We start from the raw sequence: 6,328 nt of genomic DNA, 5'->3' as shown, positions 1-6,328 counted from the left end.
TCTGATGATAGCTAAGCAAGGCACTGATCAATGAGTATAGCAAAATATCATTAGGAGTCACTTAATCACTTCATTCCTTTACTAAATCAGTAGTATTTTGTTTTCACCTAGATCCTTGGGTTCTTCTTCACTGAGAACCATTGAGCAGTAGCATGGTTAAAATCTCAAGTGTGGGGCTGGTGAGATGGCTCAGCAGGTAAGAGCATCCGACTGCTCTTCCAAAGGTACAGAGTTCAAATCCCAGCAACCACGTGGTGGCTCACAACCATCCTCAAGATCTGACTCCCTCTTCTGGAGTTTCTGAAGACAGCTACAGTGTACTTACATATAATAAATAAATAAAAATCTTTTAAAAAAAAAATCTCAAGTGTGTCTTAAGTTAAACCAGATATTTTTTGGTAACCTCCACTATCTGTTGCCATTATTATACCAGTGCAGGCTGGTCCCCACTATATATTGAAGCATTGGTAATTTAGTTAGTGTTTACTTCCTCTTGTGGTGGTATATAGAGTAACTTCCAGTACTATGAATGCTAGTCCATACGGGTGAAGGCACAAGATAGACCTGGCCATGTTCAGTTGTTGTGCAATGGGGCTGTGTTGTTTATGGAGAACAAATGGATTGCTGTTTTGGATTTTATTTGCATCAGTCACAATGCTCAGGATCAATAATAAAAATGACAACATATGCTGGTGAAAATGTGAAGGAAGAGGCAGTACTAATTGGTACTCAGAAAGCTGAGGAAAATCAGTCTACCATAAAATTCCACTTTACCATTGTTGGCCATATACATCTTACTATGGGTACTTGCAAAGGATTACAATGAGATACTTGCATATTCATTTTCATTTCTTCTTTACTTTTAATCAGAAATTGGAATTACCTAGATAGATATCCATCAGCTGATCAATGGATCATGAAAATATTGAACATTTACACAGTAAAATATTGTTCAGCAATAAAGAAAAAGTAAATTATGAATTTGGCAGGTAACTGAATGAAAGTAAAACCAATCATCCTGAATAATGTAATCAAGATACAGAATGGCAAATATTACATGTTTTCACTTATGTTAGCTTTTAAAGTATAGATGTGTTAGTTTCAGAACATAAGTTAGGTATTAAAGGGATGGATAGAAGAGAAATTCTTCTGAGGAAGGGAATATAGCATATAACATTCCAAAAGAATAAGGAGAAGTTAGAATATGACTATTAAAGGAGACAGAGTATGGGGAGGCAGGTTAAGGAAAGGAATGTTGGGATGAATAACTAATACCAGGGGACTTTAGAAAGGCCACATGGAAAATCTGATACTGCAGAAGCTTCTTAAAATATATAAACATGCAAAATATATGCATATGTCAAAGGAATTATGAAATCACTATTTAATGAGGGAGACATCATTGTACACTTTCAAATGAAATCCCCAGTACCAAGAATAGGTTGCAACTCCTTGAGATGTTGCCCAGTAGGGTCTTACAGAAACACCCTCCACACCTCCCCAAACAGATACATGAAAAACAAAAGAAAACAAAATAAACCCTTATAGGCTATTGCCAATATTATTCATCTCCACAACATTTTGGTAAGATCTTTTTGTTGCAGACACCACATAATAATATTGCATAGAACATGGGCAAATTTAGCTGGCATTCAGCTGAAATCTTCACCACTTTGGGCTTGTGTTCATAGTCCTTGAAGGCACTAGCACACTTCCACCTCACCCAGCTTAGAGCCCTTTGAGCAGTAATGACACGTATATGGAACCTTTATCTCATTTCACTAGTCTGTATGACTGTTTCATACCAGGACCTTGCTGTTTTATTGTCCTGTTTCTGTAGAGTAATGTAAAATCAGGCATGCTGATGCTTCCAGCTTAAGATTGCTTTGGATAGCTCCAGTCTTTTGTGTTTCATATGATTTTTAAAATGGTTTATCTATTCCTGTGAAGAATTGCAGTAGAATTTGATGTATATTGAGCTCAATCTGTAGAATATTTATTTTGTCATTTTAACTATATTAATCCTACCAATCCATGAGCATGGTAAGTCCATTAGTCTTTTAATATTGCCAATTTATTTTATTAGTGTTTCAAAGTTTTAATTATACAGTTCTCTTACTTTCTCGTTCATGATGACTTTAAGTTAATTATTTTTTTTGAGGCTACTTCGAATCATATTATTTTTGCCTGATTCCTTTTGCAGTGTACTTGCACATAGGTCTATAAGTATATATGAAGATAATGACTTGGGTATGTTACTTTTATATCCTGCAGCTTTACTTTATTCAACTCTAGAAATTTCCAGGTGGGCTCCTTGGGGGTCTTGTATATACTGCATTATTTTTATCTTTTCTTGTCAGAATAACAATTTTGTTTTATAAATTGGTTATTAGGAAAAGCACACAATACATTGGTGTGGTTATGTCTTTGTGATACATTGCCTTATAATCTTTCAGGTACATACTCAAAACTAGTTAGGTGATTGGTTCAATTGGCAAAGTTAGTTTTAGGTTTTTAGAAAGTCTTCTACAGTGGCTAAACCAATTTACGTTCACACCAGCTGCTTTTGTAACAGTGTCTTTGACTGCACTGATTTTTGTAGGTTGATTTTGTGTCTTATTACTTTGCAAAAGGTATTAGTTCTCAAAGTTTTCTTCTAGGGTTTCTAGGGTATTTTAGATACAGGATAATATAATTTGCAAATAACTTATTTGTTCAGTCGTAGTATTTGCAGTGAACAAGTGGAGCCAGGTTGTAGTAGGGCCAATGTTTCATTATCTTCTGAAGTTGAGGTATAGAAACTTAGCCTGCATTCTCAGGACCCTGGACTCAGTCCTCAGTATGATCTCCAAGAGGAGATTACTGACATCCGAAACAATCTGTGTAAAAGCATATGTTCTTTACACACACTATGAAATTCAATGATAGTCTATTTTGAAGGAGGTAAAGAAACACTGTTAATACAATGTATCCTAAGATACTAATAACTGGGGTTGGGAGGAGGGAAAAAAGAGGCAAAGTATGATTTAAGTTATTATTATTAAGGTGACAGAGAGAAATGGAGGAAAGAGTAAATGAAATGGAGTACAATGGAACAAAAGAGGAACATTCTGGGAGCTATGACTAGATCAAATAAAAAGAGAAAGAGGGTGTTGATGCAGGAGACCATACCACAATCCATGATCCATGTTCTAACTAACAGTAATGACCAAGGAAGCTATGCTTGATGACTACAAACTCAACTGAGAAAGAGGGGTATATACGGTCTATGTGATAGCTCCTACCTCTACTGTCACCTCCGAAAAAGAAACAGCCTAGAAATCTTAAAAATTGAAATAACATACTGAAGTGTAGGTCTCCACAACTGCTGGATCCTGGTGGGGTTGTGTGAGAGGAAAGAATGAGTTTTCCTTAATAGGCTGGCCCCTGAGTGTTTGACCATGGTCCCTTGAGTATACGGTCAGTACAAATTGAGTTTGCTTTTATTTGATTATTTTTTTCTCCTTTTGGGGGGGCTGGAGTAGGTCATAGTAAGGGTGAGAAATGGACCATGGAGAACTGTAAAGTGAATGCAGTCAAGGGTCATGATGTGAAATCCCCAAATAATAAGGATATTATGAAAAGAATAAAATGAAATATAACAAGACAACTTAAAATAATTCCAGATCCCTTGAGGATGAGGCAGAGAGACCTCCAACTCTAGACATGACTTTGGTGTGGTAGACAGTCTTTCATAAGAAAAAGACAGGAGGGAAAAGAGAAAAAAGTAGAAGGGGTGACAATAGAGTAATGCAAAGACAGTCTAGTGATTGACATTGAGGCTTAACTAAATGGAAAGGTCGGGGGAAAACGAAGATTCTGAACTTGGTCTCTCACCAGAGTATAGGTTCTAGTTTAGTCTCTAACTATTCCTTCATGGGCTCATAGATGACAATTATATGCTGGGAAATCTTTGGTTGGACAGAAGGCAAACACTAGTCATACCTTTTGCCATTTCTTCCCAATGATACAATTTTTTCAGTACCTGAGTCTGTATTTTCCTGGAAACAGTGACTCTGATCAGATTTCAACCACGCTTAAAACTGCCTGATTCTAAGTTTCTTCCCCATTGATGAGAGTCATTTTGCTTGTGAGTTTTCAGAACCCATGGCATTTCCCAGAGTGTAATTTTCGAGGAAGGTAATTTTCTGCTGTCACCAAGACAACTCAACAGGGTTCTTTCAAAGGTATCTTCTTGACCCTGATCCAGTGGAGTGCCAAGAGATGTTCCTGGACCCCAACCCCATGCCAGTGCAGCTGTTAATGCCATGCTCAGCATGTATTCCCACATCTCTTTCTATTACTGTTCTTCACTATAGCTGTGAATGGAAGATGCAGGCAGCTTTTTCTGAAGCTACTGGTCTTAAGTGTTGTTTCAGATATAAGCTACTGTACCTTTCCTAATTTCCCCAAAGTGTCTGATCCCTAGCCTTTCGACTTCCTTTTTGCTCTGCTCAATAAATTTTTCTGTTTGACTTTGATATCAGAGACAGGTTTCTGCTCTCAGTGACATCTCCTGGTACCTGCTGTTCAAGTATCTCTAGCTTATTCCTCAAGGATTCCAGTAGCCTCTGCTCCTACATTGCCCACCACCTTTGTTGTTCTAAAATGAAATAAAAACTAAACCAAAACATTGTGACTGTATTTGTATTTATTTTATGTTGATGAGTGAGTCCGTTCATGCAAACGGAGTTAGATCCCTTGTAATTGGAGGTAATTGTCATTGTGAGCTGCCATAGTGATGACAGGAACTGAACGTCTCTCTAAAAGCACTCGCCAGTGCTCATAAGCACTCTGCTATCTCTCTAACATAAATATTTAAATATTTAAAGGGACATGTAGCTTTAGAAAACATATCTTGCACTAACAGGTATATAGGAAGATATTTAGGACCATTAACTATTATTGAATTAAATTTAAACTTGAATCAGTACTACATAGTTACTATCATGGATACTGATGCATAGCAGTAACACAAATGTTGCTGCATAGACACAATCATGGAAACTATTGCATAGACCCTAGTGGCTACAACACAGCCACACTCAGGGATGGTACCACACAGCCTCTAGTATTGATAAAACCTAAAGTCCAGGACTACAATACCGAGTGTTTAAGAACATACAGAACACCTAGAACACCCATATATTAATCCCAAGAATGTTAAATGATACACACTTCCCACAGTCATTTGTCAGTTTATCATAAAATAAAATCATATTTTTAGTTTTGACCTCACAACTTCAAAATCCAGTTATTTCACAAACAGAAATAATACCAGGTGTCTATATAAAGTTTTGTCCTTAGAAACGCACAGCAGGTTTGTTACCATTGCCAAAACCTAGAGACAGAAAAAAAAGCATCACACATATGTTTAAGCAAAATGATAAAACAATATATGAATAACTATTAATCAGTAAATAAAATAGTTCATTAAATGTGGCAATATAAGCAGCAACCTATTGACAGAGTTAATTAATTAAATCAATTAAGACAGAATGTTAGTGGGAAAGTACAATGATGAAACTTTACTCACAATTATTATGCATAACATAATAGGCCTGGTACAAGTCATTGTAGTCTCTTGTTTCTCAGGTATAACAGAAACTAAAATCTGTTTTTTTGTTTGACCAAAGTGGAGAATATCTTTTCTTGGTGTTTGATCTTAGTATTCTGAATCATTTTGGGGACTAAAGTAATAATTATTAAAACAGTTGTGATAATTATCTGAGGGAAATTCTACCTGTGTGTTTAAAGGTCATCTATAACCTACAGGTAAGTGCAGCTCTCACATTTCATCAAACAAGCCTTTTATAGGATCCACAACTCATCAAAAGGCAGAGAATCAGTGACTATGGCTTACCCAGCTCCAATGGTGAACCTACAATACAGCCTCCACACTTATGACTAAGGGAACTTTATGTGAGGAGGGGATGAAAGGACTGCGAGAGACAGAAGCCTAGGATGTGCCCCCAGAGAGTGTCTTGTAGACATGGGCTGCTGTACTCATCAAATCTCAATTCAGTTGCCTAAACAAGACCCATATAATGGCACTATCAGTAAACATGCCAACACGGGGGACGAGGGGCACAGATTTCACAAGTATCTGACCCTAGATGAAGAGGCCAAGGTTGGTTGTGATGGATGAATCAGTTATCTCCAGAGACAATATACCTAATAGGTTATTTGATTGTAAGTGGTTAGCTGTAAACACATTACAAACTTCACTAAATATACCTGGTACAAAAAGTCTTTCTCTCTCTCTCTCTCTCTCTCTCTCTCTCTCTCT

This window comes from Mus pahari, chromosome 9 (genome assembly GCF_900095145.1).
Source record: "Mus pahari chromosome 9, PAHARI_EIJ_v1.1, whole genome shotgun sequence".
Classification (NCBI taxonomy): Eukaryota; Metazoa; Chordata; class Mammalia; order Rodentia; family Muridae; genus Mus; species Mus pahari.
This window is presented reverse-complemented; position numbering follows the sequence as displayed.